Genomic DNA, 26754 nt, shown 5'->3' on the forward strand with positions numbered 1-26754 from the left:
CAAGCCCTCAATGGACTTGAAAGCACTTGTCAGTCTCTCCTCAGCTACAGTGTTAGCACGTAGCCTTGGAAGGCATGAGAATGCACTGCCCTTCTGCCCATTTTCTTTGCCCAGCTCTATTAGCAGCTCACCTCTAGTTCCAGTTTTCACACAATAGTAAGTCTTATTTCCCCCTCTTCTGTCTTCTTCCCCTCCTACCCTAGGACTGGGATGGTTTTTTCCTGATATTGTCCTCAGAACAAATGGTGAGAAGTGAAGATAGGGTTTTCCTTAGGAGCACTAACTGTACCCTGCACAGGTGTCTGTATTTATGCATCCCATATGGGAAGGAAAAAAAAAATGTCTTAACTTGCCTACAAATACAGAATCCTGCTCCAAACAAAGAAGTCCTTTACTTCTCTTGTGTAGACCTGGCATGCTCTTATCTGAAGAATCAATCTATTAGAAAAGCAAATCAGAGGACTTATAGATACATAGATTTTTTCCATCCCATCATCTGGTACTGTTTTTTATTTCAATGTTCCTGTTTTTTTGCTGCATAAAGGCATGTGATTTAGCAATATGTTTATGATACAGACTAATGGGGATCTATATAATATTCTGTTTTTAGAGACTTCCACCTCCCCAGTGGGTTAGAATTGGTTCTAACTTCCTTTCCTGGTGCTATGATCTGAATTTTCTTCCAATCCCTTCTTTCTTTCTAACTGCCTGAGGCAGATGCAAGGAAATGAAGCCCACCTATGCTTTTTGATTTTTGTGACTAATATTAGTTGCTATATCTTAATAATAACAAATTTTGCTTTTTGTGAAGTCTTGTTTTAAAGCATGTTAGGTATGTATATAAAGTCAGTAACCTTGAAAGTATGAAGGTGTCCTCTACAGTTAGTCCTATGATATTTTATGGTTTAGTCCATACTGGGTATATTTGACAAAAGTTTATCTGCTATGGTTTTATTGGAGTAGATAACTTCTTATCTTTTTTAAAGGTACATATTTCCTTGGTGCCAGGGAACTTGACACTGAAGAAAAATGTAGTACTTAAAAAATTATCTAAATAGGAAAGAATAATCTTAGCACATAGGAAATGTGGTATTTAATTGTATATAGGGTTGAAATGTATTATAAAATATAAAACTACCACATTTTAAAGACACTTGCCAAACTTTAATAATACCTGTTTACCTTTCTAATCTTGGTCTATTCCACTGAGGACAAATTATTGTGCTTTCAGTTGTTAAGCCTTCTGATAATATGAATTCTTTTCGTGTTTCATTGTAGTTGTATAAAACATTTTACTTCAAAGGAAAAATGCTATGAATTTGCAATGCTTGTAGTATTTAAAAAATCTGTTTCCTATTTTGTTGATTAAGAGAGAGAAGTATTGATTGTGGATAAAGAAAATGCTTTGTGTAAAGCAAATTAAGGATCCTGATGTTTCTCCACTAGATAGCACAGAAAGTAAGTATACCACAGGAATTTTTCAACATTATTAATCTCTTGACAATATGTGGGTTTTATAAAGGACAAATGAATATTTTGGAGCGACGAGAATGCCAATTTTAAGACTATCCAATCACTGTAGACAAATATTTGTGTTTCTGGGGATTATTTGATTTTTATCAAAGCAAATTGAATTAGAAACACAGCATGTATTAAGTCACTGCTACTTATTGTCTAATTCTTTTTCCCATAGAAGTTTCCATGCACTAAAAGGGTACTAAGTCATCAGTTAGACATACCCTGTAATGATCCTTATCATATCCAGACAAAATAAAAGCCTTTTAAGAAGCTACTTCACAAGACAACTTCATAGCTTTCCTTACAGGAACTTGTTAAACAAATAATGATTATTAAAGCAATTGGGTCAATCTCTTACACCAGTTTAACAAGAACAATTCTAAGATGTCTAGCCCATTCCACATTCCATGTGACTAACAATGGTATCCAGAGCTTGGAAAATATCCAGGGAACTCACAGTAGCTTTTCCTAAATGCTTTGTGGACAACAGTTTTTAAGGAAAGTGATAGAATTGGGTTAACAAAAGGAGAGTCTTCAAGGCATCCTGTCAATGCTGTAAAAGGTCTCAACAGTATCTAAAAATTATCCGAAAGTATTCAAAGCTGATACACTGCAGACTTAACTCATATCTACATTGGAGTTGGCAGATGCAAAAATCTTAATTGTTGACATGGAGATTTAATGTAATTAATGAGGCAGCTCTAGTAGAAGCTTTGCACAAGTGGCGAGTAGAGAGGAGACTGAATTGGAATGATTCACTTTTAAAGACATGTCTATCTACTTTAACTTTTGCTTACAGTCATGCCAAGATAAAGGCAGATGTGGCAGAAGGAAAGTTTAGGGTGGAAATACAGGGATAAGAACTAGGGAGAACAGGAGCTCAGTCAGACAAGGAGGACCTTGGCAGGTCTGCGGTCAATTCCATGGCTGTTAGCTAAGGCAGGGAGGAGCAGCAGTTTTTCTAGCATTTAGCACACAAGGAGTCAAAAGCAGAAAAAGCCAGGGAGGAGACCACTGATACTCTAGGTTAATGCTCCTAGTAGGCAAAGTCTGGAATCCAGAATTTTGGAGCTAAGTCAAGAACCCAAGATAAGAGATTTTATAATAAAGTGCCAGTAACCCAGGCAAAGAATCTGGGTAACAGAACCAGGGGCCTACACTAATAGGTGACTAAGACAAGTGCTTCTATATTTTCTTCTTGGAGTCCAAACTTGTGTAGATTTTGGGAAGGCCTGAGCTCAGGGGTATATATATTTTCATTCAGTTCACATGTTAGGCATCTATTATGTGCTAGGCACTATATTGGGAGCAGGGACTATGAATGAACTAAGAGGACAAAGTATCTGTTTTTATGAAGGAGACAAGCAATAAACCGGTAAATAAAGAGGTGATCAAGTCACTGTAGAAGGAAATAAACAGGGCAATGAGCCTGAGAATCTGGAAAAGCGTTTTAGAGAGGATGGCCAGAGAAAACCTCTGCAAAGAAGTGATGTTGTGGGATGAGAATGAAATTACAGAATGAGCTGGCAAAAGAACACTCGAGAATCTAGATCAAGGGAAGAGCGAGAAGAAAGGCCTAGAGGTGAAAAAGGCCTTGGCCTTTCCAAGGGACAGGAAGAATGAATTTGGTGAACAGCAAGCAAAAGAGAGAGGGTTGTGAGATGGGGATTAGAGAAGTTGGCAAGAGCCAGATCATGTAGTTGGAGGAGGAAAGCCATTTGGCTAGAGTAAAGGATGGGCCAAGTAAGTCTTGACTGACATATTGTAAGAAGAGATATGGGATAAACCCCTCCCTAAATTTATACTTGAAAGATGGAACATAGATGACATGGGACTGAAAATTCTGCCTGAGCAGCTTATACATTGTGGAGAGTTTACTGAAGAGGTTTCCTAAGATAGAGCCGGAAATATGAGGCAGGCCATAGGTGCCAGATCTCTGCATTCTAGTTAGTTTTTTGGATATCCCAGGGTTAAAAACTAGCTTCAGGGCAAAGCATTGCAGTTCAAAAGAGCCGTGATAGGAGCCAGATTATTTTTTCTTTGGATGATGAAACTGTTTTGCAAACGACAGTGGGGCAGGGTGGTGAGTCACTCAGTGTGGGCTGGTTTGAGGCAGAATATACCGGGGGTGAGCAGAGCCCATTTTTTGGGAGGAACATGAATAGCAAGATGAAAGAAACACAAAAAGCACCACCCTTCTTGTGATTTCCTTTCTTTCTTCCCTGAATCAGCCAAGTCACAGGTCCCTTGAGGAGGTCTTTCAATTGGTTGAGAATATTATGATACTCCTTTAAAATTTTAAATAAATATGAGAATTTGTTGCTAATAACAGCCAAACAATTGTAGCACTATCTTGACCCCTCCCTTCCATCTTGCCTCATTCTCTTCCAGCATTCTCCCTCACACACTCCTTAATGATCCATTAAGACCAAATTCCTTGCCTCCTAATTGTGTTCTTTTTATCCCAGAATATCCTCGTTCTCTTTCTTGTTTGCTAGGCAACTATTTAAAATTAATTAAAATTTTTCTTTGATTATGAAACATTTCTAGTACAGAAAATAATATAGCAAACACCCATTCCCTCAATACCTAGATTTATCAGCTTTAAACTTTTTGCCATATTTGCTTCAATTTTTTCATTTTTATCCTAAAAAAGAAATATTACTGATAAAGCTAAGGCCTCTCTCTCTTTACCCTCATCCCTGTAGTAATTCTTATTTATTTTTTAAGGAGCATCCAGGGCATAACTTCTTTTGTAAACTCTTCACTTTATCACCCAGGCTGACTTCATAACTATTTCCTGTTTCTGCAGTATTTTGTCCACAACTTACGTTCTGGCAATGATCATGTATTTTGCTTATAGGCTCTTTCTATAAGAAAAGAAAATGACTTGATCATTTTCAATCATCATTATCTAGTGCCTGACACAATGTCTATTTCTTGATTGAACTGAATCTTAATTGAATAATATCTACAAAATGTTATTTTTTCCTAAGAGCCCCGTGCATAGTCAGGGTTGGAATTGTCATTGTTATTTTCAAGAAATGGAAACTTGATAATTCCACTTATCCAGTATGGTGGATTATATTATATTGTCCACAATTCTTCCTTCTCTCCTCATCCTCACCTTGGTGTACTATTGGTGGACTATACTTCCCTGTCCCCCTGATTCTGGGCTTGGCCATGAGATTTGTTTTGGCCAATGGAACGTAGGCAGAGTGAACCTGCATCAGTTCCAAACTGAGGCTATAAGAAGTGCACATATTTCTGTTCTCCTCTTTGTGCTTCTGCTATTCACCATGAAAACATGCCCCAAGTAGCTGCTGGTCCCAAAATGTGGAAACAACTTGAATCTGACCTACAGACTGATTGCAGCTGAGCTCAGCAAGGCCACAGCAAACCCACAGACTTGTGAACGAAAGTAAACTTGCAGGTGTAAGTTCCTGAGTTTTGGGGTGGTTGTTACCCAGCACTATCATAGTAGCAACCTCATTTATACACCTGACTAGTTGAAGGTAGAACCAGAGCTGGAACACACATGGTCTGACTTGTAATCCAGACTGTTGCTACCAAGTTATTGTGCTATTCATCTATGCATTCAACAGACATTTATCACATACTTACCATGTGCCGGGCCTATGCAAAGCAGTAAGAGAATTGAGAATGGATAGACCATGGATTCTGTCCTCACAGAGAGCTTATTTCTAGAAAGGGAAACAGACAAAAGCAAGTAAATTTAAACAATAGAATAATGACAAACTGTTTTAATAGCACACATGTCCTCAAGAGAGAATAGTGGATGGGGGTGAAGGATAGGAGATGGCTGTCTTTAAGGTGGCCACAGTAGGCTCTTTGAGGTGATACCTAAGCTAAGCAGATGCTTCAGGAAAAAGAAGTACCTCTTTCTCTCCCTGGGATTGTCTCAGATAATGATGTTATTATTTTTTTTTTTTTCATTTTCCTTTATTTATGTTATCTCAGCCCAATTGTAGTCTTTGCTGTAAGCTACCTCATTGTCCTTGGTTTGCATCCTGTATATTCAGAGAGCTATGAAGTTGTTTTGCTAAGTTCTTAGAGCCAGGCTGAAAAAGACTTCATTTTCCCTTTCCCAAAGGGAGCAATTACATACTCTTATCAGAACAACAAACTTAAGTCCTAGGCTATGAATGAAATCTGGTTTCTCTCAGGTGAGAGGAATTCTGTGTATAGAAAATCGAGGGAAAAATGTAACTTTAGCAATACTACAGGGAACTGTGGTCAGCATTGGGCTTATAAAGGCCTTTGTTTTTCATATTTTGATTGGCCTGGTGAGATGCCTGGAACAGATAACACACCCATCTGTAACCGTATTATGTGGGACTGAAAAGTGCTGACACAGGGCTGCAGATCAGGGCCTGTGGCTTGCCAGGGTAAACTTGTGTAATACACTGTACATCCCTCCTAACAACACTGGTTCTTTTGTCACTTAAACAGAGGCCATTAAGAACCTGAGTCATTAAAAAGAACTTTAGAAAAGCAGGCAACGTTTTCCAGTTCTGTGGCTTTAGGCAATCCCTGTAAGGTATCAGAAGTTCCCGAAGAAGTGAAGTGTCTCATGAATAACTAACAAAAACCTCAGAATCATAATCTGAATTGATTAGAAAAGTATTTCAAAAATATAACTTCCAAATATCAAAAGAAGTCCATTATTACAGAGAATTGGATCAAGATTAATTGAAGTTGGATCAAGATTAATTGTAGTATATTCTTAAATGTGAATAAGTATCAAAAAAGAACACTTTCAAATCTTAAATTGACCAGGAAATCTCTAGCTTACTGTTAAAAACACAAATCTGAAGAAGCTGCCTTTAGGATTACATTTTTCTAATTTTTAATATTTAAAAAAATTGCTAGTGTTGGGAGAAGGAAAAAAAAAAAGGCCTTATTCCACTATCCAGAGAAAAATCTGGCTAATGTTTTGCTGTTTTTTTTTGTTTCGTTTTGTTTTTAGCATTTTCTCTACAAATATTTTCTACATAGTTGAGATCATACAGAACATGTAAATTTTGTATCACGAATGTTCTTTCACTTTTGTTATTCCTTAGGGTAGATCAGGGTTTCAGAAACTGGCCCACTGCCTAGTTTTGTAGATAAAGATTTATTGAACATAGCCACACTCGTTCAATTATATATTATCTAGAGCTGCTTTTGTGCTACAACAGTAGAATTCAGTATTTGTGACAGAGTCTCTATGTCCCATAAAGCCTAAAATATTTGCTCTCTGGCCCGATATAGTTACAGTTTGCAAACTCCTAGGATACATTATTAGGTTCAAATGGGAACAAACTTTTTAAAGCTCTTGTAAACATATATGAAGTATTTAGGTATCCATTGAGACTCCCACCAGCATGGTCTGATGAGAGTATCTGTTTTATTGTCTGTAACCAGCTATATTGATTTCTTCCCTAAGTTTGGAATTTAATAGACAGAATAGTATTGTATTTCTTTTTTTTTTTGCTTTAATTTTTTGAGTAGAAGTTAGACAAACAATTTCCCATTGTTTATTAAGCACTTTTATTTCCTCTTTTTTTCCATTGCCTTCTCATATCCTTTGTACATTTCTTAAGAAGTATTTTTCAAAAGTAAATTTGTAAGGTCTCTATATAGATTCAGAATATCAACCCTTTACTATTTTCACCTTGAATATATTTTCTCAGTTTTTGTTTGCCCTTTGAGAGTTTTTTTTTAAAACTTGGAAGTTGTTCAATCTGTATAAAATTTCCTCTATGATTTCTTCCAAACTTTTCCAATATATCATGTTTAGGAAATATCTTAGTATCTTATTTTAATTTTTAAAAAATTTATGATGACTGATATTATATCTTCTCAAATGCCTCCTCAGTGTCCACTGATTTTTAAAAATAGACTTTATTTTTAGAACAATTTTAGATCTACAGAAAATTTGAGAAGGTAGTATGGAAAGTTCCCATATCCCTTTACCCAGTTTTCCCTATCATTAGCATCTTAGTTTAGTATTGTACATTTGTTACAATTAATGAACCAACATGGATACATCTTACTAATTACAATATGTACTTTTTCAGATTTCCTTAGGATTTACCTAATGTCCTCTTTCTGTTCCAGGATCCCATCCAGGTTACCATACTAAATTTAGTTGTCATGCTTCCTTAGGCTCCTCTTGGCTGTGACACTTTCTCAGACATTCCTTGTTTTTGGAGCTCTTGACAGTTTTGCAGGGAATGGTCAGGTATTTTGTAGAATTGATCTTCTGTTTTTCTCATGGTTGAGCTGGGGTAATGGGTTTTGGGGAAGAAAACAACAGAGGTAAAGTTTATTTTCTTCACTTCATATCAAGGGTATATACTATTGACATGATTTATTACCGATGATGTTGACCTTGATCACCTGGTTGGAGTAGTGTTTGTCAGATTTCTCCATTGTAAATTTACTCTTTTTCTGCCTTATCATGCTGTATTCTTTGTAGGGAAGTTACTATGTGCTGCCCACACTTAGGGAGTGGGGTGTTATGCTCTACCTCTTTGACGGTGTAGTATCTACATAAATTATTTGGAATTCTGCATGGAAGATTTGTCCCTACTAGTCCATTTACTTATTTATTCAGTCATTTGTTTATATCAGTACATACTCATGGATTTTTTTAATACTTTGGGTTGTAGTCCAACACTTTATTTTCTGTGTTGCTCAAATTGTTGCAATTTTGACCATCAGGAGCTATTTCACTTGGCTGCTGTGTCCCTTTTGACATATCCCCATCAATGCAGGGTCTTGTTGCTGTATTTTTATTTATTATTATTATTAACATTTCCTTGATTGCTGGCACTAAAAGATACTCCAGGCTCATCTTTTATATTTCCTGCCCTATTCCTAGAATCAGCCATTTCTCCAAGGAGCTCTGGTTCCTTTTGTTGGTTTCCTTTATTAGAAACAAAGATCGGGGAACGAGGTGTGCTTGTTGCTACTGGGGTGTCTTTGCTTCTAAGCCCTCTCAGTGTGTACATCCATATCGATAAATATTTCTTATATAATCATCTGTATCTATATTAAGCTAAAAATAAGTTCATATTGATGTCTCCAACTCTAATTAATCACCACATGGTTACTCTAGACACCTGCCCTTGCTTATCTGTAAACAACCACTCCAACAGTGAGAAACCTGGCTTGCGCCATCTGCCATCCATATACTTAATTGTTCAATTCCAGTGTACATGTACAGCAGTATCAGAATTGTTGATCTGTATCCTCATGGGAACAACTTTATGAAGTTAAGTCGGTAGTAGGTGCAGTTCTTTTTGTCTTTCATCTTACAGACTCCACTCATTTCTTTTTTTTTTCTTTTTCTTTTTTTATTTTTGGCATTGTATGTACTTTATTTCACATTCTCACCTCTACCCATTTTTAATACAGTTTTATTGAGATATATTCACATACCTCACAGTCATCCACAGTGTACAACCAACTGATCACAGTACCATCATATAGTTGTGCATTCATTACCAGAATCAACTTTAGAATATTTTTCTTACTATAATAAATAAATAAATAAATAAAATAAAAAGAAGAGTAAAAACAAACACCCAAAACATTCCATTCCCCCCATCTCACTCTATTTTTCATTTACTTTTTCTTCTCATTTTTCTACTCATCTGTCCATGCACTGGATAAAGAGAGTGGGAGCCACAGTGTTTTCACAATCACACAATCACAGTGTAAGTTATATAGTTACACAGTCGTCTTCAAGAATCAAGGCTACTGGGTTGCAGTTCGACAGTTTCAGGTATTTCCTTCTAGCTTCCAATACACTAAAACCTAAAAAGGGATATCTATATAGTGCATAAGTGCAGAGTGACATCTTGACTCCATTTGAAATCTCTCAGCCACTGAAACTTTGTTTTGTTTCATTTCACCTCCCCCCTCCGGTCAAGAAGATTTTCTCAATCCCACGACGCCCTGTGCAGGGTCATCCCCAGGCAGACTCCACTCATTTCTAAAGTTGTTTAGTTCCGTCTACTGGTTTTTAACTCCTGTTTTGCTACATCTTCTATTCAGGTTTATTTCCTATTTCCGATTGTCTTGATGCTGACATGGTGATAAAGGGAACAGGTAGTATAGGTGAGAGATTTTCAAAATTCCTTGAGGTTGTAATATATATTTATATGCATATATTTGAAATGAAGACTCAATCAAGCAGAAATGCTGATGTTATACTTGCTGATATAAAATGGCATGAAAACATTTATACAAAATTAAGTCCACCAATATGTGCAAGGAAGTAAGCCTTAGATGGAAGTTGTGGGGATTTAATAAAATATTTCTTTCCTTTTAAATTTGCTGCTTCTATGTTCTCAGCAAAATAAATGCAACTTCTGTACCATTAATTTTCTGTGGTTGGTATTGCTTGTACTTGGGAACAAGTACTATATTATAAAGTATGGATATATCTGGGATTTATATTAAAAATCAGATAACACAAATATGGAAAATTAGATATTATCAACACCTTTTGATAATTCCAATTAAAAACACTTTGAGTATCAATGAAGTATTTGGCCTTCTTGAGGTAGTCCACATACCAAAAAATATTAACAGAAAAGAGTTTGAGAACATGTGTTTCTGAGATAGTACAGTTGAAAATCATTCTCCCAATATCCCTGCTTTTCTTTCCATTCTCTTTACTCGTTATTTTTCCTCTTGCTTCAGTTTACTTTCTAATATTATTGGATGAGTGTCTATTTGACTATTTAGATGTCAAATGCTGTCCTCTCTATCAGGCTCACAAATTATTTGTTGAATATAGCCATTAGAATCATTGCTATACCTGTACTAGAAAAGGACAGTTTGAAATTTCTATTTACAGAATAAGATGGCTGAAAAAGCTCTTTAAACCAACCAATGAACCAAACCATACAAACCAAACAGCAGAAGAGTCAATTCAGTTCATCAGATATGCACAATAACAACCACACTATTGGTATATTATTTTTGGTTCACAAGCAAATACAGAACCTGGCACATGTTAGACATGGAAGGGAATTATTAAGTGTTTATTGAATGAATGCATGCAAAAATGAATAATATCTACCTCAACACAATGCTTTGGTATATGTATTATTCTTTCCCCTCCCCTCTCCTTTAACAATTTGAGGCTCAGAAAGATTAAGTGAACTACTTGAAATCACATGGTTAATTAAGTACTAAAGTCAGAACACAAATATGGACCCTAATCATCAGCAAGGCAAACACTGTTCTATCTTAAAATGATAGTTCATCAGTCCTAGCATGGTGGTGCATAGTAGCTGCTCATTAAATATTTTCAAGTCCAAAAAAGAAAAGAAAAGGTAGGTTCTAGATACTTTTCTCCACAAAGGAGATAAAAATATTTATATATTTATTTGATAAGTGTTCAAGTAATAGCTAAAGCCAAAGAGATGCAGAGGATAATACAAAGCCACATCAAAATTGATAAATCTTGAAATTAAAAGTGGAGAATTTTATAGATACGTTTTTACCTTACATCACTATCACATGCAAATGATAGACTTTGGCACTTTTCGCATTACAATGGCATTTGGTTTGTTCCCCATAAGTTTTTTTCATACATTATTTTTTATTTCCTTTTATGTCATTGTTCCAAAAACAAACTCTTTTTCAAGTACTTAACATTAAATTTTCTCAGAATAATAGGCCAGATTTTTTTTTTCAGACAAGACTTCTTTTGACACTCAGTTTCTCAAGTGTAATCTTTCTAAAATACAAAGTTAATCATGTCACTCCTCTGCTTCAAAGTCTTTGGTGTTTGCTTATGTTTTACCAAATTAGGTCCACCGAACCCCTTGTGAAGCTCATTCAAGGTTGTATCAGAATCTCTGGTACCCTGACTTACATCTTCAAAGACCCACTTCTGATCCCAGCGTGGATTCAATGGACAGTAACATTCTGAATTTGACTCATGTTATAACATGAGAATCTCATTTCAAGTGAGATGCACTTTTCAATTTTTGTGCCAGGGCTTCTTCTATGCCACAGATGACAGTGGGAGCCATCTTGTTAAGTTCACATGTAGAGCCCCCAAATTTATGAAAGTTAACTCTGATAGCAGTCCTCAATGAGGGATGGAAATCTATGGATAAATAGACTGTTCTAAGATGCATTCTGTATGCACTGTAGACACTAGGATTAAGCCCCAGTGTCACAAAGTTGGGATCTCAAAGTGCACTCTTATATTGTCTTTGCCCCTTCCCTCAATCTCCCTGACCCATTTACTTGGCTTCTCTTCCTCCTTCTCCTCATTGTTGCTCGCCTCTTGATGCTTCGGTTTTCCCTAATGCTGCCCACACCATTTACAAAGAGACTTACCATTAAACTTTCTTTAATTAAAGAAAATTGAATTTTGAATTTTGTTCCTCACAATGTTGCTTGTACCTAGCACAGAGCTTGGAACATGGTAAACACTCAATATATATTTATTGAATGAATGGACGAATGACTGGGGTCTTTTTCTGTTCAACCAGAATCCATTAAACTGCAAGCTCCTTCATTGTTTAAAACCAGGATACAATTTTTAAAACTAAGCTCCTTGAGAGCATTGTCTGTCTATTCCATTTTATTTTTATCCAAGCCAAAGATGTAATGGAAATGGATGTGGATTTTTTTTCTTTAAAAAATATGGTTATGTTCAGTTTTTGGGAATATAATGTGTTATTTTTAATACTAGTTATTTCCTAGACTCTGAGTCTGCGAAAACACTGTAAACAACATCCACTTTTACAGGTGAGGAAACTGAGGGCCAGACTAAAGAAGCCCTTTGTCCAAGGACGCTATGGTATGGAATCAAATTTTCGTTTCAGGTTGTTGCTCTTTTGATGACATAGACTGTTTCGTTAATTATGAAGTGAATTCTTAAGGGACTTGTTCTAGAATCACTTTATCCTGCTGACCATCCCTGCCTCCTTTGTTCAGTTCCACTAATTTGCCATTTCATTCTGGTAACGAAGCTCTTCTTTATAATTCAGAAAAGTTTGCAAAGGACATTGCCACTGAGCTCAGACTTTCATCAAATCTGCTCCTATAGAGATCCAGTTAAACTCTGAATAGCACATGTGTACTTAGTTGATCTGGCCTCCCAGTAGATGGGTGGAAGTTGTGGCAATTTATCCACAGCCCCTGCCCCTCCCAATTCTGATTTCTGCAAGGTCTGTTCTCCCCCTAGACCCAGCTCTTTCAAAACCGTACAAGATTGCATAGGATAGGTAGATGAAGGATTAGTCTATATAAGATCTTTTTCATTCTAATTTAGTTGGCTGTGTTTCTTGTTAGGACTTGTAGGCGAAGACTCTGTGTTAAATGTTTTGAATCCTTAACACCTAGCAGAGTGCTTCAGTACTTAGTAGTCAATCATTTAATGTTATTGAATGAACATATACCAGCATTGCCAAAATTACAATAAGCTAGTTCATTTTAAGCAAGTTTTGGGTTGTGAAACTTACGAAGGAGTTTAAAACTTGGAATGAATTCAATAAAATTGCACATTATGATTACAATGATATGTGCATGCATATTGCAAATAGGTTGTTTTCATGTAGCTGAAATTACTGGGTAATTTTCCTTTGCTTTGGTCTGTTTTCTTAAAAAATACTTTTAAATGATATCTGAAATGAGTATAAAATTGGAGGAAGAAAACTTGAAGAAAATCATAAGTAAGTAACAAAAATGATTAAAGAGCTTCAAATAGAGTTGAGAAACCAATGGTGTCTGGCTTGCAGAATTAGAAAAGAGCTGAATGTGAAGAGGTTGATCTATGAAGGATGATGACGATTTCCATTAAGGACCAGACAGGAGGCAACAGGCTTAAGTTGCAGTATGAGGGATTTAGATAAGAGAAAAGGAAAAATTTTCAGACAGTGATGTTTGATAGACACTGGAATGTATAATTGGGAGAGCTTGTGGAATTTCCTTCTTTAGAGGTCTTTTAAAAATAGGCAGTGTCTCATCTGCCTGAAGGATGGACTCTATTTGACCTCTCAGAGTGTTCACTGGACCCAGAATGAGCACTTTGCCTTAGAGAAGAGAGTTTGAATGATCTTGGTTAGCTAAAGTAATGAACATCCCATGAATAATTTTCATATTTTATTTATATATATATATGCCACATCTGTAAATTATGGCTGTTATATTTCTTCTTTCTTTTTCTTCTGGTTCAATGTTTTCATTTTAAGACCTGGAGATTAGGACTTAAAGAAAAATATTATAGGGAGGGAGGGAGCAACTCTTTTATCTTACTTTTGAGCTTTATTTTTATAGGGAGATAGGCAAGGAGAAAAGGATATTTTGAGCATCTTTGATTTTGATTTCACTTCCTCTTCTCAAAAATAAAAACAGCTCACTGTCCTTTCTTTGGTTTTAACATTTTTAGTGTAAATTTTAAAAATTAATTTAGTCTAAATGCTTCTCACAGTGTTTTTCACAGAACTGGTATCTCAAACCAGAAGAGGTTCTCTGTATTTAATTTCCTTTCAGGAAGTTTACCTTCAGAGGTCCAAGTGTGAGGTCAAGCTTTGGATTGCCGGAAATGGTGATGTCCTTTTCTGTCTGAACACCCAGACAACACTTAATGAAGCATCCTATTTTGTAGACCGTGGTAAGAATTAAAGTGTTATCACTGTTTGTCTTTTTTCACATTTTATGATTTCTGTATTGTCTTCTGAAACTCAGAAGTAAAATTATATGCAATTAAGAGCAATCTGCATTCAGCTATAACTGCAGATTTTCAGTTATAGGTGTCCATCTTTTTTCTTTCCTAAAAATAAAAAGGCCAAAAGGGATGTAAGATTTAGTCCTCATTACCTACGTCAAGCAAAACAATTCTAGTGGATTCTAAATTTGATTTCTTCCTAACTCTGTTTTAGTTGATCTGACAACATTTAAAGGTTAAAGGCAGTGAATCATTATAATAATATTTCACATTCATATAGCTCTTCATATCTGCCAAAGTGCTTACTTGTCTAATATCTGATTTGGTTTCAATAAGAACGCTGTGACTGTCACAATTTTATAGATGAGGAAACTGAATCTCAGCAAGGAGATGTAAATTGTCCAAGACCACAAAACTAGAAAATGCAGAACTCTTCTGATTTCAAAACTGGTGTCCTTTCCACTGCATGATGCTATCCTGTCTGTGAGAATCTGATATCTCCTGGCATTTTATTTTTTTCACCATTGATGAGGTTTTTGCTTCTGATTTGTTCTAAATCGAAATAATATTAGATACCATGACACTAAAGTCTTCATACCAAATAGAAAGTTGTGCTAGCATTTTCATGAAGTAATACACCAAAGTTTTAAAAAAATTCTGCCATTCCATTTAATGTCATAAATTTCTGATAGGACATGCCACATAGAGATTATCGGTATTTCTGATAGGACACTTTGTATGGAAGTTATAACTCATTCTAATTCAGGCTGGCTATTGATTACTATGTAGCATTTAGTTTTTATTACAAACTGCCCTTTAATTATTGCATCAGTCTCTGGTAGAATATTGACCACAACTCCCACAGTCCCTGGCTTTCTGTCCTGGGTAGCTTTGGGGGTACAGTACCCCTATTTCCTTTCCTAACAGTTCGGAAGTTTGTTTAATACTGACTCAGAGGAAGCATTCTGACTGAGTCCTCACATGGTCTTGTTTACAGCTCCGGAGTGCACATAATAGATAAGCTACTGAGTTCCACAAGACCCCGCACTTCCTGGGTGAGTGGGCGTGTGTGCTTGTGCCTGTGAATTAAGGTTGTGCAATCTCCCTGTTAGCACATCAGGTTGCAAACTCATTTCGCATTTCTTAAGTATTCCTGTAGTGAGCCTAATTTCATAAAATAAAATCATTATATTCTGTGAGTAGTGTGCTGGTAACTGATAATTAACACTGAAAAGCCTATGAGTTTATAACAAGATCAAACCTGATATTGAGGCAGAGAATAGAGAAATTTGCCTAAGGAAATGTTGTGAAATAAAGCTGCAAATGGCCGTAGGTGAACACTGTTTCATCTGTAGGATTTCTTTCCTTTATTGTAATTATACTTACCACTTAATAGAAGGCCTAGTATGTGACAAGAACTTTGCTAGGCCAGTATCATTTTTGATTCTAATGGTAGGACTGAAAGGTAAATATGGCTATCACACTTTTACAGAGGAAAGAAGACTGAAGAACTCAAATTACATGTTGCACTGCCGGCAAGTGATTGAGTGAAAAATGGGGCCCAGGACTGTTTGACTCCAAAGATCAAGAACCAAGTAGGTTCTTTCCACTAATGCCTCTTCAGTGCCTTTTTTTTTTTTTTTTGATGTGACTTTGTATGAAATTTAATTGTAGATTACATAGTGTATAATGGGGTTCATTAGAAGAACTGTCTCTGGAATTTAGAGGGTTCAGTCTAAAGATATTTGGAGGGTGATGATGGTGGGCTGAGAATAGCTCCACTAAACCCTTGAATGTTCCAGGAAATGTGGATCCAAGGCAGAAATATCACATAGACCCTGGATCATTCTTAACTGGAGACTGAAAATGTGTATGTGCCTGTGTATAAAATCTCTCTTGGGCAAAGTACTGAAAGGATTAAAAGCCATCATAAACAAGTGTTGAACATTAAAAATCTGGAAATGGATTTTCTTTAACCAGCTCTTCACCTCAAAACTATGCAGCCTTTATCATCTCAAGATAGTGCTTACTAAATCTAGACCTTCTTTGTAAGTCTTAGTTTTAAAAGCCACCATAATTTTCTCTCTTTACAGTTGCTACAGCTGCTCCTGGGTTATGATGCAGATCATGTACTACTGTTTTAGTTGCTACTTTTGTTTTTGTAAAATGCATGGAATGGAGTTTGTGGGGATACAGATTGTAATACTGAAAGACCTCAATGAATGTGTAAGAATGACCACAAGGCAGCAGATGTGGGTGTATTTATCCGTTTGCCTAATTACTAAGAGGTTTTGTTTCCAAAAAAATATCCGGAAGGGTTTAGTGTTGGGGAAGTGGAGAGGGAGAGCAAGTGGAGTACAATTTCTGAATTTGTAAACAATTATTTGAGCTTTCAGTTGGAATCTGGATTCCTTAAGGGACAGTGGAGGAAAGATTTTCGCAAGTGTCTATAGGCAGTAGAAAGCTAATTTTGAAATTTATTTAGTATGTTAATAGGAAGACATTTCACTGGAAATTGGAAAATTTAAATATTAATTAGTTACAGAGCAATTAAGACATTTTGTGGGCCTAGAAATATGCTTGTCTTGGTTTGATCTGCTTGCCTCCATTTGCAAGGGAAATTATGTTGAAGCAGTTCTATGTGCTGCTCCTCCTTAAATAGGTTGTGTAGTTTCATTGATAGAGGGCCAGTGAAGCCCCTTTTTGCTCTTTTCAGAGAAAGCAGAGAATAGTAGTAAGGGTATTTCATTTTGCAGTCAGACTGCTTAGGTTAAAATCCAAGCTCTGTCTCTATTAAGTTTTGTGACTTGAGGCAAGTTAATTAACTTCTCTCTGCCTCAGTTTCCTCATTTGTAAAATGGGGATGATAATATTAACTTTCTCATGGGATTATCATGAGGATTAAAATGAAAGAATAAGCACCTGTCACATATTTTATTTTAAATTTACATATAGCAGTTTTCACTTTTATTGTACAGTTCTATGAGTTTTAATACATGCATAGATTATTGTAGCTATCAGGACACAGAATTTTAGTACACCAAAGATTTCCCTTATGTTCTCTCTTTTTAGTTAGACTCTACCACCCTCCCCCCAACCATAATCCCTGGCTACCACTGATATGTTCTCTGTCCCTATAGTTTTGCCTTATTTGGAATGTCATATGGATGGAATCACACCATATGTAATCTTTTGAAGCTGGCATCTTTCACTTAGCGTAATGCCTTTGTGGTCAAACCTGATTTGTAGGAATTTATCTGACAGCTGACTTCATGGAAAAGGTATTAGATGAGTTTTTGTTTTTTTTTTTTTTCCAGGATCATTAAGGCATAGAAAAAACTCAGATTAATATTATCCTAAAAGAGATTTTGGCTTAGTGTAAGGAAGATTTTTTTTCAGAGTTCTCAAAATATCACATAGTGTGCATGTTTAGGAGGAACTTATTTCTGTGTCCATGATGGTGTTGAAACATAAGATGAAGGTCCACTTAGAAGGCAAGGTGCAGAAAAGTAAAACAGTCACATATGAATTAACTGAGAGAAAGGTGTTGAGAATGGTGGTGCATATGGTGTGTATATGTACAGGGGGAGGTAAGGCAAGGTGTTAGAAGGTCACAGATAATCCACTCATCTTTAAATTAAGCCACAGTAAGATCAGTTATCATCTGGGGACAAGTTAATTGTTATTAAATGCAGAGAGGACTTGTGTCTTAATCACTTCCCTAGCTGAAGAGGTTAGACACCAGCTATTATAAGAGGATGGAGAAAACCAAATTTTGACCAGGATTAGAACAGGTATTTTTTCCTGCATATTCTCCTAATTTATTATATATATAGTAAAATATGTAGTATTATGCATGTGTAAAAATGTGTTTTCAACTTGATCCAGTTTTGATCTGCAAATCAGTTAACTTGCTTCAAAAAAACTTGAGCTGACCATATTAGCTACTATTTTCCGGGCATGTGTTAGGGTAATTTATATGCTATTTGATTTAATCCCTGAGTTATAACTTTGGGGCAGTTATTATTTTTTCCACCTTATAGATGAGGATACTGAGTCTCTAAGAGGAGAAGTAATATACCTAGTGACACACAAATAGTAAATAAAGGAGAGCCAGAATCTGATACCTAGTGATATGTTTTTGCTTTTTTTTTTTTTTAAAGGCAGGTGTTTGCCTTTGCTGCAGTTTTGCCTTCATCTGATTTCACATGGGAGTGACAATACTTGGATTTTGAGTCTTCTTTCTAATTGAAAATCCATGATCCAGTTTAAAATATAAGGGAACATAGTATCTTATGTTTTAAAGTCTATTTTATAAGGATATTTACACATGTGCATTTTTTTCTTGTCATTAATGGTGATAATACTTCACATCCCACAGTCTTGCAGATTGAATCACGTCTCCCATAAAGACACATTCAAGTCCTAATCCCCAGTCCTGTGAACTCATTTGTAAAGAGGATCTTCAAAGATTCTATTAAGATGAGGCCAAACTGAGTTGGATGGGCCTTGATCCAACATGCCTAAAGTCCTTATAATAGAAGGAAATTAGGACACAGTAGTAGGAGCAAAGAGAAGACAGGAGACAGATGGCCATGTGAAGGTGGCGGAGACTGAGTTATGGATTGCTGGCAGGCCACTCCCAGAGTGCTATAGACTTCAGAGAAAGCGTGGCCTGCTGATACCCTGAGGTTGGGCTTCCACCCTCCAGACCGTGAGACAGTAAATTCCTGTTGTTTAAATCAACCAGTCTGCGGTATTTGCTTTATCAGCCCTGGCAAACTGAGATACACCATTTTTAACTGAACTTAGCAAGGAGTTTAGGAAAGAAAAGCCAAGCTATGGAAAGGTCTTAGAATTGAAGGCCTGAATTAAAATTTTAGTGCTGCTCATTATAGAGTTTGACCTCTTTCAGGCTTTGTTCTTTGGTGAATTCTAAATGAACTTCTCAAGATTATTATGTGATTTCAGTGAGAAAATGTATAGACAAATGTCTATCTGTGTTTATCATATAGTAGGCATTTAATAGGAATTTGAAAAATTAGAAGAAAATACAATTAAGAAGCACTTCTAAGTTTAAGATTTAAGTATAAGAAGAAAGGGTATGGCTTGCATTATTAATTTATTTGGACTGTATTCAGTTTTGGGTCCCAGTTTGTGGTTTTAGATTAGAATACAAATGACAGTGTTTTGTTCATTTTCATTCAACTCAGCCTTATGCCTGTAAATATGAATCTTAGGTCAACAGGGAATATAATGAATGAATTAAATTTAACTATGGAATGGTATATAGATTCAATATTTTCCATGATGGTTCACACTTAATTTATAAATATTTTACCATTTCTCTTCCTTTTCTTTGCTTTCGACTTAAGGCTAATGAATTCCTCTGGAGATCTGGTTACTAAACATAAAGGAAGCTAACCTGGGTTGAGAATTTATTTGTACTTGCTTTATTTTAGAACATGTTCCTTTTTTTTAAACCTCTCTAATCTGAGGAAAGTGCAAATGTGAGCAGTTAGGGAATTCATGTTCCATTGGAATTCAAACTTCATACAGTTTACTAGCTGTGGCTGCGTTATCCCATTCTGAGACTGGTGTCTTTTACTATTCTAAGAGCGCTTTTTTTCTGCTATTCATTAATTGAAGTTTGGCTCCTGGTCATGTTCCACATGCCTGGACTTGTTGACATGAGAGATAAAGCCAAGCACACCAAGTGGTGTGAGAAGTTTGAGAAGCCAGTAAGGAGTCAGCACCTGGTCAGGCAGTCGAGTAGAGGGGAGAAGCCACCATGGGTAAAACTGAGGATTAATTTTCCTTATGAGAGCAGGGTGTAACCTCGTGTGTGGTCTGAAGGTAGCTGCAAAGTTGTCAAAGTAGGAGGAGGGAGGACAAGCACTCCAAATTTCTGCTGGAAGTTTGGCCGCTTCCCCAACTTCCAGATGTGTTGCATCCCTCCTTGCTGCGCTGGTGTGTGTGCCCCTCCACCTTTTTAAAGGCACAGATCACAGCTTCTGACATGATATGCCAGAGCCTATGGGTTTATTGGAATTAAGATGGTTTTTTTAAAATTACAAATCTCGCTTGTGGAAAGTGCTTTTAAGGATGACACCAAGCAAAATATCTGCCATATTTGCTTATGACACTGGGGAGAATTTAGTCTCTTCTACTCATAATTGTTCATTATACAGGTGAAGCCAAGTTTGCAGAAGCCAAAAGGTACAAAGTAATAGAGTGAGAGTTTAGTTATCCTATGCTCCAGTCAAATTGATCACATAGAATAGAGGTTATTTTGCACAATCTTTAATTCCAGCAATGTTGCAGAACCCCAAAAAACGAAACAAGATCTTTTATGTGTATGTTTAATCCCCTTCAGCATAGCTGGCCAGTCACATAACTCCCATTTGCCCTAAAAGTGAACATCTTTACTGCAAGAATTACCAACAAGGTTATGGCAAATATCTCCAGCATCTTTCCAGTGAATTTATTGTTACTCTTTTTCATCAGTATCCTGAACATTATCAACATTTCAGCTTGAAAAATAAAAAAAAAACAACACTGTTTTATACCTTACAAGAGTGTCTCAGCTACCTACCAACTACATTCAAACCTTATAAGACACTATTTATCCTTGTTTTGTACTGGAGGAAACAAGATCAGAGAAGTTAAGTGCTTTGCCCAAGAACACACAGCCAGTAAATAAATAAAATCAGATTTTGAATCTTTGAAAACTGACTCCAGAATTGTTGCTCTCTCTGCAAAGCACATAGCTTTTGGATAGATGCTAACAAAATACTGGGTGAAATAGATGCTATAAATGAAAAGGAATCCATTGTACATGCTATAATAATCTCTTGCCTTTTCCTTGTTAAGATCCTAATTTCTCTCATTTCTTATTCTGATGTGTTTAACAAGTCTATCTCTATTCACCAGGTATAAAATCATAGTCAGTAATATGGTGCAAGAAAAAAAAATTCAACAGTAAGAAGGAGCTATGGAGCCAAGAATTAAGGATCATACTATAGTATAAATAGAGATTTATTATGCGTAAGGGGATAGCTTAAAGAAGTAGGAAAAAGAAGAAATTTAAATGGCTAATTTTCATTAAAATATTTCAACCCATTTTGTAAGGAAGGTATTAAATAAGATACCATTCCTCTATCAAAATAGAATGAATGTTTATATACATATATTCAAATTTGGTGACGATGTGCTGCTGAAGTGTATACATACATATTGGTGGAACTATAAATTGGTACAAACTTTCTGCAAAGCACTTTGAAATAGTTTTAAGAACCTCAAAGAAGTTCAGGCCTTTTGACAACCTAAATCTCTTTCTAAGAATATACCCTGAAATTTTAGTCAAAAATTAAAAGAGATATATGTATGTACAAAGATTTCTATTTCAGTGTTTTAAAAAAGTTTTTTATTATGAAATTTTTATACCAATGTAAATGTAGAAGGAATATTATAATAAATCTCTATGTACCCATTTCCCAGTCTTGCCAATGATTATTTTCCCAATCTTATGTCTGCCTGTCTTTCTTTACTCCTTCCTTCTCCTTCCCTCTTCCTTTTCTTCTTCCCTTCCTTCTACTCCATCTCCGTCCCTCCCTCCCTCTCCCAATATCTCTCCCTCTTTCCCTCTCTCTCATTCTCCCTCTCTCTATCTCTCCCATTCTCTCTCTGTCCCTCCTGCCCTCCCTCTTTCCATCCCCTTCTTTCTTTCTTTCTGCAGGAGTATTTTAAAACAAAGTCAAGATATTTTATTATTTTATTTGTTAACACTTTTGTATAGTAAAAGCTTTAAAAAGTAACCAAAGATGATATCTAACCTAAGAAAAATGAACCAGTTCATGTTCAAATTTCTTGATTGTCTTAAGAATGTATTTTTATAATTGTTTTTTTCACTTCAGAAGCCAAACAAGGTTTGTACATTGCATTTGGTGATGTTATGTCTCTTAAGTCTCTTTTAATCTACAGCAGACCTCCTTTTCACTCTCCCTTCTGTTATTTATTTGATAAATAAACTAGGTCATTTTTCCTTTAGAGTGTCCTACATTCTAGACTTAGCTGATGGCTGCTTCATGGTATCATTCAAATTTTTTTCTCTATCTCTTTTATTTCCTGTAAACTAGTACTTAAAATGAGAGGCTTGATTAGAGTTAGGATCATTTTTATTTTTATTTTTTGGCAAGAACTGTATGTGTGGTGTTCTGTACTTCCTGTTGTACTGCCCCAGAAGGCACATGACTTCTGATTGCCCCACTTCTAGTGATGCTAAGATTGATTAATAAGTTCTGGTGAATATTATCAAGCTTCCCATTGACTTTTTACATAATGGTTACAGCATTCATTAATGATCTTTGCCTAGATTCATTATTTCATTAGGATTTACAAAAGGATACTTTTCTAATTCTACCAATCCTTGTGCATTTATTCACTGACATTTTCTATACAGAAAAATTTCCCTCTCCAACAATTTGGTTATCCTAAAATATTTCATCCTTCACTTGCCAATTTTCAGAGTAATGAGTTGGTACCCTTGTAAGCTCCATCTCACTGATTATAAGTGAAAAGTGGTAATAAACCTAAATGTCCAACTATAGAAGATATATTGTGGTACATCCATAATATAAATCCATGTTATAAATGCTGTGCGGTTCTTAAACGTCAAAAAAATATTTAATAACATAGAAAAATATTCAGGTTGAAATACTGAATGAAAAAATCTCATAATGTGTATATAGTATGACCCAAATATTATCTAAACTACATACATTGAAAAATACTGTCTCAGGCTCAGATATTAACATGATTATCACAGGATAGTAAATTTTACAGTATTTAAATTTTATCTTTATTTCCCAGAGACTCTTTTATAAAATGCTTTACTGTTATCATTAAGAGAAAATGTAAATGTGTTTAAAAGAAAGGTCTCTGGAAAATGCATTATCCTTGGAGAGATTCTTGGATGCTTATCTTGACTCTGGTTTTGACTTCTATTGTAACTCTGGACCTTCTCTCTTACATCTATGAGTCTTTATGGTGCTAAACAAACAACTGGAGGATTGAAAACGTGCTCAATTCTGTAGACTCTGAGACAACTTCTTAACTAAAGAGAATACTCTCTGTTGACTCACACAATCAGTAGATTGAGGTCTTAATCATTAAATTGAGCCATACTCAAATCAATTTGACCAGTTCAGAAACTAGGTGAACTGAATTAACTGCCTTTGTTTCTTTCCCTATTGTGGTGTGTGTGCGTGTGTGTGTGTGTGTGTGTGTGTGTGTGTGTGTGTGTGTTATCAACTGGTCCAAATCAGATGAACAGATAGACAAAAATCTCAAGACTGGACCTTTTCACCAGGATCCATTTAAGATACTAAATTTTCTTGTTGCTTTATTTCAGGATGAATGAAATGGACCAGGACACTGGCTCTGATTTTGACAAATTCTTTGAGGAAACTTCCTGAATCTCCAGAGGCCTCTCTAAAGCTTAGTTTCCACATCTGTAAAATGGAGACCAATAATGTTATGACTCGTTTCCAGCACAATGCATTTAAAACTTATGACATAATCCCCAGCAATTTGTAGATGTGCAACAAATGCTAGTTTTCTCTTTTCACAAAGATAAAGGGAAGCACTCTTTTCCACTTTTAGTATATTCTAATATTACAGAGCAGATTCTGTATATATACAAGTCCAACTCCACCACTTCCTTTGGACAAGTGATATAACCTCTGTTTGCTTCAGTTTTCTTATCTGAAAATTGGGATAACAATTGTACCTAGTTATAGGCTGCTGTGAATATTAAATGAATCAATAAGGATAGAGTGCTTAGAACTTTGCCTGGCATAGAGTAGGAGCTAAATGAATGTAAGCTATTATCTTTATTATCTGCTTAGTCAAATGAAATTTTCAGGCTCAAGTTTCAAGGCAATCTTCCCTTGGATGATGCGTGAGATACACTGACCACTTCTTGATTTTTGCTTCTCTTTTTCTAGATCCTATACAGACCTTTTCCTTCTGTTGATATATTTAATACTCACAGCCACACAATCCAGATTTTGCTTAATTAGGTCAAGGTTTCCTCCTGTTATTATAATTGATTAAATTTATGCAAGGTTTACCCTTTTCCTTCTTATGGGGTGTGCATGTGTTTGTGCATTGTGTGTGTGTGTGTGTTGTGGACCTGTGATATGGTTTTACAGCTACTCTGGCCAACATGGGTGCAGACACATCTTTTCAGACATCTGTTTTCTGACTAGTCTTTTGGGGGGTCATTTCTACCGATTTTTGCCTCTATTATGTGACATTTGACTAGCATATCTCTCAAAAGGTGAATGTTGCACTATGCTTGGTGGGAATGGGATGACCTAAGCTCTTCCAAATATGTGACAATAGAAACATTATCGGGGGGTTTGGGAGAGGGAGCCAATGATTCAGAGATAGAGACAATCCACACGGCCATGTTTTCCAATGTATATGAGGATCTAATCAGTGCACAGGGAGCAGTGGGTTCCAAATGGGAATATTACTCTCAGATCATAGAGACTGTGTCAGAAAGCATTTCCCCGTCAAGCTGGAGAAAATAAAAAATCCATCCAAAGTAGATGCAATGTACCCTCTGCAGCAGTAACCTAAGAAATAATTTCAAAATGTGCTGTCATTAAGAACAAGATGTACCTTCTATTTAGTCATGGGCATCAGGGTGTTTCTCAAGTTGCATCAAAGTGGTCATGGTGTGTACCCTAGGAAAATGGGACAGTAACATTGTAACACACCTGTATGGTAATGTTGTATTATAAAAAGAAAAAAAAATGGAATTAAGGAAATGGAATTTGGAAAAATGAATACCAAAGAGTAGGGCCTTCTCACTGGAACAGCCAGCAGTTGTCAGATTAGAAGGCTGAATCTGAGAGCAGTCCATGATTTTCTGGATAGAAAAATCTAGTGAGGGATAGGACAATCTACTCAGATACTCTGCCTTACTGAAAGTATTGCTTCAGAGCATCTGCCTTCTGAGTGCCCACACCCAGCAGGAGGGAGTGATTTGTGCCTATAATCAGGTTAGATGAAGCCTGGGGGATGGGGGTAGAGCAGATCACACAGGGCCTTGTAGGCCATGCTAAGAATTTTGGGGGGTTGGAAAGCCATTCATGTGTTTCAAACAAGGAAGCTAAAGAAAATGTGGTGCTAGTCGTAGAATTATAAAATACAAAATCTGGAAGTTATTGAAAAATTATCTAGTTGAATAATTTTAAATTAAAAAGACAGCCACTTGCTTTCCATTCACCAAAGCCTTGGAAGCACCCAAGAATTATAGAAACATAAAGAATTTATGATGTTACCCTTTAAAAATGACTTTGTTAGCACTGAAAACCCAACTGACCATTTTTGTTTTAGGCCTGCAATCAATAAGGGAGAGGGCAACTCTCCTTATCTGCTTCACACTTGGAAGGGAGGTGTAAGGTAGCGAGAGCGTTTTATAACCCCCTGGAAATCCAAGGTGATAAGTGCCATTATTTGAACACTTCCCTTTTTGTTCTATTATCTCACAATCCATTTATTGACAACTTTGTGATAAGGTCTAATGCCTCTTTACTTCATTATTGACATTATAAAAGCCCACTAAGTGATATTTCATTAATGAACTGGAATTTGCCGCCTTAAAAAAATTGAAGTCTCTATTTCTAATGAACAATCTTTAATTCTTAGGAGACCATATTTACAAAACTGTAATGACTATGTTTAAAGATGATGAATAAGGATATTGGGGTAGGTTCTGGAAGGTTGTTAATTTTGTTCAATGACAGAAAAGGAGAGCTTTCTTTCCACTTTTTAGTTTAAGTCTTTCCCTTTACATTTTGGTGCCAGGGTAAAAAATATACCAACTAACAGAGAAACAAACATGTAGTCCCAAGCTCATTAAATATCATCTAAAGTTGACATGAAAAAAAATTTCTAGTTTCTGGAAAAATTGACTCATTTAATTAAACGCAATGGAAAGGTTACTCTGTGATTAAGTGTTTGAACTAAAAAAGAATCATAATAATTTCCAATAATGTTACATAAATTTTTAGTTAAATTCTGACTCCAAAACTCATATCAAGTTTCAACAAAACAAATATCACCAAGGGCAAATCTTTTATTATCAACTGCTAATGCTTGATGCTAACAAACATGAGTTTGATCCCTATGATGGTTAGGTTCATGTGTCAACTTGGCCAGGTGATGGTATCTAGCTGTCTGGTCAAGCAAGCACTGGCCTAACCGTTGCTGCAAGAACGTTTGTGGCTGGTTAATAAACCAACAGGCTGGTTTATTAAATCATCAGTCAATTGGCTGCAGCTGTGACTGATGTCATCAATGAAGGGCGTGTCTTCCACAATAAGAGAATGCAGTTGGCTGGATTTAATCCAATCAATCAGTTGAAGACTTTTAAGTGAGACAGATAGAGGACCTTCACTTCTTCAGCTGCCCAGCGAAGCGTTTCCTGAGGAGTTCGTCGAAGTTGCCAGTTC

At 36.0% G+C, this 26754-nt stretch overlaps 1 long non-coding RNA gene across 2 annotated transcripts; it reads left to right on the top strand.

Moving 5' to 3' along the window:
- Window positions 1–26542, top strand: LOC119505320. Of its 2 annotated transcripts, none has more exons than XR_005210714.1 (5): window positions 1–156; window positions 14053–14173; window positions 15225–15282; window positions 15720–15822; window positions 23640–26542. It is a non-coding gene; the product is annotated as an uncharacterized LOC119505320 (long non-coding RNA). The 2 variants fall into 2 exon arrangements; XR_005210713.1 differs by lacking the exon at window positions 1–156 and adding an exon at window positions 12264–12358.
- The last annotated feature ends 212 nt before the right edge of the window (window positions 26543–26754 follow it).

This window comes from Choloepus didactylus, chromosome 10 (genome assembly GCF_015220235.1).
Source record: "Choloepus didactylus isolate mChoDid1 chromosome 10, mChoDid1.pri, whole genome shotgun sequence".
Lineage (NCBI taxonomy): Eukaryota > Metazoa > Chordata > Mammalia > Pilosa > Megalonychidae > Choloepus > Choloepus didactylus.